Consider the following 9,099-nt stretch of genomic DNA (forward strand, 5'->3'; position numbering starts at 1 on the left):
TGTGTGTGTGTGTGTGTGTGTGTGTGTGTGTGTGTGTGTGTGTGTGTGTGTGTTTCTTTATTTTTTCTTTATTTTCTATCTATGGTTTCATTTTTATTAATTTTGTTCTTTTCCTGCTCTCTTTTTTCTTGTTCTCTTTCGTATTTTCTTTGTTTTCTTCTTTCTGTGTTTCTATATTTTTCATCATTTCTTTCTTCCATCTGGCTTTCTTTTTTTATCTTCCTTTTTATTATATCTTATTATCTTTTTATCTTTCTGTCGTGTTTCTTGTTTCTTTCCTTCCTTCATTTTACTCTTTCGCCTTCTTTCCTCTTATTTCCCTATAGTCTACTTTTATTTTTCTACTTCATTCTTTATCTATCTCTTCTCTTTCATTCTTTTTTTTCTTTCTTGTTTGCTTCAATCTTTATCTATCGCTTTCCTTCTTCCTTTCTTTCTTAGGTCGGTATAATAAGACAATTTCGCTTCTCACATCAGCTATTTCTAAAGGTCAAAGAGGGGGGCAGTCGGGTTCTAATGAGTGTTTCTTTAGGTTCATGGTACAGAAGAAGGGTCACACTACCACCAGGGTCATAAAACTACTCCTGGAAATGCCCCAAACCCCCACGAAAGCCTTGTCAAATATATGTTCTTGGGTTCATGGTACAGAGGAAGGGTCACACTACCACCAGGGTCATAAAACTACTCCTGGAAATCCCCACAACTCCCACGAAAGCCTTGTCAGATATGTGTTCTTGGGCGACAAAATGTCATAATACGACTCTTACTCTTTGAAGAAAACGTAAAAGAGGAGGAGAGGAGGGAGAGAATAAAGGAAGGGGGTATAAAAGAAGGGAAGGAGAAGAGGAAGGAAGGGAAGGCGAGGAAAGAAAGGGGAATGGAGGGAAACGGGAAAGAGAAGAGGGAGAGAATTAAAAGAATCTACTGGATCTCTTTTATTGCCTTACATGGTGCACTCAAAAAAAAAAAAATAATAATACAAATAAAACGCTGAAGTTAAACCCGCGTTCCACATTTGTATTATTTATCATTATTGACGTCATTATTATAAATCTTCTTTGTCAGTTCTCCCTTTATTAGTGTTTCTCGCTACTTGCTCCCCTCCTTCCATTATTCTCTTGTTCTTTATTTCCCCGTTCTCTTAAATGCTCATTCATTGTCTCTCTCCCCCTGTCTCTGTCTATCTATCTATCTATCTATCTTCGCTTGCTTTTCAGTTTCTCCTTCCTCTCGCTTCGTTTCTTCGTATCTATCTGTCTATCTTCTATTTCACCCTTCCCTCTTCTTTGCCCCATCATTCTCTCTCTCTCCTTTCATCCTCATCCCTTATACTTCCATCCCTATCACATCCCTCCTCCTCTCACCCCTGCCCTATCTATCTATCTATCTATATATGTCTATCTTTCCGTCTATTTTCCCACTTTCTCCTTTCTCTTGCCTCTACCTTCTTCTACATCATCGTTCCTTCTTCATCACCATTCTCTCCTTCTATCCCTTCATCACCCATCACCTCCCCCATCCATCCTCCTCCATCCCTATTTATCTATCTATCTCCACTTTCTACTTCCTCTCGCGTCTTCCTTCTTCTTCCCCTTCCCCTTTCTTATTAATTGCTCGCGGTTCACCTGTCCACAGCGATAGAAGGTAGAGGAAGCGGGTTTCCAGGTCACGATATTGGGTGGATTACAATGGGAGAGATTTTTTTAGTATGTATATGTATTTTTTTATTTAGTTGTAATTATTTTTGTATTGTTATTTTCTGTGTTTATGTATGTATTATCGTTAAGTTAATTTACTAATTGATTAAGCTTTTTAGAGAGATTACAGTGAGGTAGATTTTTTATTATTTTATGTATTTTTTATTTATTTATGTATTATTGTGTTTCCATTTATGTTTATTAGTGTTCTCTTTTTTTTTGCGCTATATATTTACTTGGAGGAAAAATAAAATATCTTCCTCTCATTATGAAGGCATTGTGTTTTAAGTGTCAATAAAGGGGAGAAATATTTTGGACAAGTTCTAATCTGTAATTGGTGAGCCATTGGGAGTATTAAGGATATTACCCGTAGTGGTGGTGATGGTGGTGATGAGCGTGGTGATTTGATGACTTTCGTGTGATACTGGTGATGAAAAAACTGGTGGTGGTGGTGGTTTTGGATATTAGTGGTAGTGGTGTAGTAGTAGTAGTAGTAGTAGTAGTAGTAGTAGTAGTAGTAGTAGGAGGAGGAGGAGGTGGAGCAGAAGAAGAAGAATTAGTAGTAGTATTGGAAGTGATATAGAGGAAGTATTACTCGTGATGGTTGCAGTGGTGATGATGGTAGTGGTGATGAGGATAGTGTCTATCTTCTATTTCACCCTTCCCTCTTCTTTGCCCCTTCATTCTCCCTCTCTCCTTTCATCCTCATCCCTTATACCTCCATCCCTATCACATCCCTCCTCCTCTCACCCCTGTCCTATCTATCTATCTATCTATATCTGTCTATCTTTCCGTCTATTTTCCCACTTTCTTCTTTCTCTTGCCTCTACCTTCTTCTACATCATCGTTCCTTCTTCATCACCATTCTCTCCTTCTATCCCTTCATCACCCATCACCTCCCCCATCCATCCTCCTCCATCCCTATTTATCTATCTCCACTCTCTACTTCCTCTCGCGTCTTCCTTCTTCTTCCCCTTCCCCTTCCCCTTTCTTCATCCCTCATCTTCACCACCATTCTCTTCCTTTATCCCTTCATCACCCCTTCAAACCTCACTTCCCCCCTTTCTCCCTTCCTTCCCCCCTATCTCTCTCTCTATCTGTATTTATCAATCTATATATTTATCTTTCCGTCTTCAACTTTATATTTCTACGTTATTCCACATCACTCTTCCCTCACCACCAACCCTCATCTTCATCCCCATTCTCCACCTATCCCTTCATCACCCCTGCTCACACACCCCTCCCTCTCCCCCAAGGCCCGTCACCAGGTGTATCCGCGCAGGTGATACATGGAGGGGGCGGCTCAGGACTCAGCTCAGGGCCCGGGGACGTTCACCTGCACGCCCCCCTTAATGCCGCGCCTTACCTGGCTCTCGCCGCGCTTAGGTGGACCGCAATTTATTATATTCCCGTGACTGGCGGAAATCTGTCCTCGTACTGTGGGGGAGGAGGGGGGAGGGAGAGGGGGGGGTATAGGTATGGGTGGGGAAGTGTAGGGGAGAGGTGAGTGTGGGTGGGAGAGAGACTTGTGTAGTGAGGAAGGTGGGGGAGAAGTGTGTGTGTGTGTGTGTGTGTGTGTGTGTGTGTGTGTGTGTGTGTGTGTGTTGTCAGCGTAATGGTATAGTGTTACGCTTGTGTGATGATTTTACGAACTAATGATGGTGGTGGTGGTGGTGGTAGCTAATGATGATGATGATGAAATTTGATCGTGATGGTAGTGGTGATGGTGATATGCAACGTACAAATTGATGGTGATGATATGATTTGATGGTGCTGATGATGGTAATAGTGATGATGATGTACCAAATAGTGACTTGTATGTTTGATAATGACGTGTATGTGATAGCTGGTGTTCTGCTGTATTCTTTTGGTGTTGATGGTGATGATGGTGATGGTGTTTCAAATTGGAGAGAGAGTTTTGTATCCTCGAAATGTAAAGGAATATAAGTTTTTTTTCTCTAATTTTGCTTCTTTCCTTCCTTCTTTTCTCCTCATTTTCTTTCTTCCTTCCTTCCTTTCTTTCTTTTATCAATATGAGACAAATGAAATAGCTAACTAAAAGCGTGTTAAGTGTAGAATATATTGGAATTTTGAGAGAGAGAGAGAGAGATTGTAAAGTACTTCCCCACGTAATGTCTCGCGTCGGCCTGAACCCAGAGCTCCCGTGATCGACTCTTGTGTTAATTAATTGCTCGCGGTTCACCTGTCCACAGCGATAGAAGGTAGAGGAAGCGGGTTTCCAGGTCACGGTATTGGGTGGATTACAATGGGAGAGATTTTTTTAGTATGTATATGTATTTTTTTATTTAGTTGTAATTATTTTTGTATTGTTATTTTCTGTGTTTATGTATGTATTATCGTTAAGTTAATTTACTAATTGATTAAGCTTTTTAGAGAGATTACAGTGAGGTAGATTTTTTTTATTATTTTATGTATTTTTTATTTATTTATGTATTATTGTGTTTCCATTTATGTTTATTAGTGTTCTCTTTTTTTTTTTTGCGCTATTTATTTACTAGGAGGAAAAATAAAATATCTTCCTCTCATTATGAAGGCATTGTGTTTTAAGTGTCAATAAAGGGGAGAAATATTTTGGACAAGTTCTAATCTGTAGTTGGTGAGCCATTGGGAGTATTAAGGATATTACCCGTAGTGGTGGTGATGAGCGTGGTGATGAGCGTGGTGATTTGATGACTTTCGTGTGATACTGGTGATGAAAATACTGGTGGTGGTGGTGGTTTTGGATATTAGTGGTAGTGGTGTAGTAGTAGTAGTAGTAGTAGTAGTAGTAGTAGTAGTAGGAGGAGGAGGGGGAGGAGGAGCGGAAGAAGAAGAATTAGTAGTAGTAGTATTGGAAGTGATATAGAGGAAGTATTACTCGTGATGGTTGCAGTGGTGATGATGGTAGTGGTGATGAGGATAGGGTACTGAAGGTGGTGATAACAGTGGTGGTGGTGGCAATGGCAGTAGCAGTAGTGGTGGTAGGGGCAGTGGTGTTGATAGCAGTAGTGGTGGTAGTGGCAGTGGTGTTGATAGCAGTAGTGGTGGTAGTGGCAGTGGTGTTGATAGCAGTAGTGGTGGTTGGGGCAGTGGTGTTGATAGCAGTAGAAGGGCAGTGGTGGTGGTGGCAGTGGTGTTGAAAGCAGTACTGGTGGTGGTGGTGGCAGTGGTGTTGATAGCAGTAGAAGGGCAGTGGTGTTGAAAGCAGTACTGGTGGTGGTAGGGGCAGTGGTGTTGATAGCAGTAGAAGGGCAGTGGTGTTGAAAGCAGTACTGGTGGTGGTAGGGGCAGTGGTGTTGATAGCAGTAGAAGGGCAGTGGTGTTGAAAGCAGTACTGGTGGTGGTGGTGGCAGTGGTGTTGAAAGCAGTACTGGTGGTGGTGGTGGTGGCGGCGGCGGCGGTGTTGCAGCTCGGTTATGTGTGCCAATTATGGGCCACCGACACGAGCGGGAACGCGGAGTTAGTGTGGCTGTTACGCGGCTGCGGGGCGTATTATTAGTGCTGCTGATGATGCTGATGATGTTATTGCTAGTGTTGGTATTGCTGTTATTATTATTATTATTATTATTATTATTATTATTATTATTATTGGTGGGGTTGTTTCCATCGTTGTATTATTATTTTTTTGTAGTTTCTTTTTCCTTTTCCTTTTTTATCTTATTTTTCTCGTTTTTTTATTTCTATTTCATTTACCTTTTCTTCGCCTTAATTTTACTCTTATTCTTTTACTACTACTACTACTACTACTACTACTACTACTACTTCTACTGTTGCTACTGCTGCTACTACTACTACTACTCCCACTACTTCTACTACTATTCCCACTACTACTACTACTACTATTACTACTACTACTACTACTACTACTACTTCTTCTGCTACCACCACCACCACCACCATCCTTTTATTTCCCATTTCTTTTTCATTACCAAAATTTTCCCACGACCATTTCCATCACTAAATTAAAACCCGGCTCAATTTATTGCCCGCATAACCGTGAGCTCCGCGCGGTCGCCATGCGGTTAAGCGTAATGGAAAGAAATAATGACAGAAATAAAACTGATGGATCCTGCCTTTTTTTACTCTACGCAGTCACTTCAGATAATTAACACCATTATTACCCTTCACAGCCACCCTATTTCACCCTATTTGACCATGTTTCAACCCTATTTGGCATGGTAAAAGCTCTCTCTCTTCTAAATCGTGTATTTGTGTTACCCATCAAAGGCTCAAGGGTTAGTGTGACGGAGATGAGCACCGAGGCCACATGCAGGTATAACGTATACCCTCAACTTTACTCAACCTTTCCCGGCTTTGGTCATTTCTCTCATGGTCAGTCAGTTCCAACACTATCAGCCAGCCAGACCCCATTCCCTATATACGAGCTTTCTTGGAACCACTGTCTACGGGTCGAGGGATGCATCTAACATATATATTTATTATTTCTGTTAGTGTGTGTGTGTGTGTGTGTGTGTGTGTGTGTGTGTGTTGTATAAGATTGCCAAGTAAACGAAAGTCATTGAAAGGGAAGGTATGTTGAGTTCAAGGAGGGAATAAGAGTTTAAAGCTGCCGTTGTTTTTTGAGGTGTGATAATTAGTGACATCTCTTATTTAAGGGGACGTGCGAGTACTACTACTACTACTACTACTACTACTACTACTACTTCTACTACTACGTCCCAAAATCAGTCAAATACACCCATATGCGGTCACCATACTTCCAATACACATCCCTATAGACAGTCGTGCGGTCAACATACTTACACTGTACCCTCTCTACCCGTCCTGCTGCGGTCAACACACGCGTTCTTTCCCTACGGTTATCATGCGGTTAGGAGAGGTGGCGGTTTGGGGTAATCAGGTCTTTCTCCCGTGAATTGCGTCCCATCCCTGAGCTGCAACAAATTTCACCTTAATTTTCAGTCAAGGAGGAATTTACGAGCGGCTCTTGGAATAGCTTTAGAGTGGTAAATCTTGGCCCAGGCAGGAAGGCGAGTGGGAGAGAGGAAGGGCAGGAGGCAGGGATGGTTTGGTGTGGGGGGGTGGTGGTGTGTGGCGGTGTTTGGTTGGTAGTGTGTGGTTGTGTGTGATGTTTGAGAGGAGGGAAGTTAAAAGGAGGTGGTGTGTGTGTGTGTGTGTGTGTGTGTGTGTGTGTGTGTTATGGAAGACCTGGCTGCCGTAGTAGTAATATTAACAGCATCAGTAGCATTCGAAACAGCAACAGCAGCAGCATTAATAAGATTGTATTGTGTGTGTGTGTGTGTGTGTGTGTAGGTGGTGGCGTTGGTGGTGACTAATTTACTGCGTTAGAGTATTGGAAGGCGTGGGAAGGGAATGGCGAGAGAGAAGGAGGGAGAGAGAGGGAGAGGGAAGGAGCAGACGGACTGGAAGAGGATATTAGTAAAGGAAATAGAGCAGGAGAGGAAAATATATGAAACCGGAAAGAAAAGTCGTCGCCGGGAGGAGAGTAAAAGGGAATGAGAGGAGATGAGAGGACCGGGCTGGGAGGGAAAGTGGCGGGTATCAGGAGGAGGAGGAGGAGGAAAGCAGGAGGAGGAGGGGGACGCGAGGAATGGGTTAGGTTACTGACAAAGTTTTTACGTTCGAAAACTTGACAACCACCCTGGGCTCTTGGGCGGAAAGTTTGCTCCTCTCCTTCTCGGCTTCACCCGCGGCCGCCACGACTCGCAGGAGCCGCCGGAATCCATTACGAGGAACTGCGACTAACTTGGATCCGACAAAGCCGCGAGGACGGCCACAGCACCCCCGGGACGCGCCGCAGCACCGCCGGGGACGTCAGCACCGCCTCAGCGCTGCCGCGGCTCAGCGCATGCAAATTTCAGGGCCAATTTTGTAATGTGTAGTCGATCAAACTTAATTACCTTTCTATGTGCTCCATTCGCCTAAATTGCGCCGCCCTCGCACACTCGCTGACTGATATGTTGCCGTGTTGCGCGCGGAATAAAACAAAACAAAGGATCTATTAGCACGCCCTAATGCACCAGCCGCCGCCGCCGCCGCCTGCCGCTTCTGCTGCCCGACTCTGCTGCGGGGGTCAGCGCCCAGCGGAGGAGCTAGCGGCGTGCTGCGATCACTGTTATTACGGTAATGATAACAATAGCTGATAAAGACCGCTGACTAGTGACACCCCACCCGGGCTCCCCTCTCCGCCCCCTACCCCACCCACACACCTGGCCGCGGACACGCCACCCTCCCCCGTATCGCCACCCGCCGCTACGCTGCCCCAAAGCCATGCAGGTGACTGGAGCTGAACTCACTCACTGCCCCCTCCCTCCCTGCCCCCCTGAGTTTGCTCCCTCATTCCCCCTCCCTCCCCACCTGCTTCCTGTGTCCCCCCCCCCCCCCCACCTCCTCGTCACCACCACTGCACCTGGTCACTTCTCAATAAAGGCTGTTGGGAATATTTAAATCACCAAAGGTTTCGCCACCACCACCACCACCACCACCGCCGCCGCCGCCGTTGCTGCCACCACCACCTGTTTATGAAGTCCTCGTCGCCGGCGTGCCATCCATCTCCTCCGTGACCCCTTTCCTCCTCCTCCTCCTCCTCCTCCTCAGTCTCGCCTGACCTCCTCAAAGGGACGGACGTTGACCTCGCTGCCCTACCGGCATCAAACCTTAACCTTGCTTTTCGCCTCGTCTGGTGAAACGACACTTGTTATTTTGTATGTAAATCGACTCCGTGTGTGTAAATCGACTCCGTGTGTTACATTTTAACGTCACAACTTTTGAAATCCGTTCATCCACGTTTTTAATTAACCGTTACTTAAATAGGCCCGTACGCCTTCTCAGAAATCGAACGACTAACTGTGCTTGTTTACTTGTCTTATTTAGCACCACTCAAACTAATTAATTAACGTCTAACTCAGTGCTGTGACGCGTCTAACTAGTGTTTGAAGTGTTGCGAGGATTACCTTACAGTGAGAGAACTTCCCTGCTACAGCCACGAGCGGTTAAGTTATTAATCGACTTTTTTGTGTTTCCTGTCTTTCCTCAGTAGGATTACAACTACACGACCTAACACAGCACCCAGTGAAAGACAGTGAGCTTCTTGTGTCTAACTAACGTAGAAAATCTGTCACTAACGTAGAAGTACAAAGCTTGACCCGTATACCAGCACACCTGTTTTGAAAAGGAGGAAAAGTTTAATCCCCCAGAGAATTTTAATCCCGGAGGGAAAACCCGTGTGGGCCCTCATAGACGCCACACCTCAAACTCTCCCGCGTGACTCGACCGATTTAAAGCCGCCTCCCTCCAGGTGTTGACCTTAGTCCACGCGAATACAAAATTCATCTTAACTGTAAAGTTCACCGATATATCGTCTTGCAACAGTAAATAAAAAAATAAAAAAATAAAAAAAAAAAAGAAGAAGTAATCATGC

This window comes from Eriocheir sinensis, chromosome 26 (genome assembly GCF_024679095.1).
Source record: "Eriocheir sinensis breed Jianghai 21 chromosome 26, ASM2467909v1, whole genome shotgun sequence".
NCBI classification, from domain to species: domain Eukaryota; kingdom Metazoa; phylum Arthropoda; class Malacostraca; order Decapoda; family Varunidae; genus Eriocheir; species Eriocheir sinensis.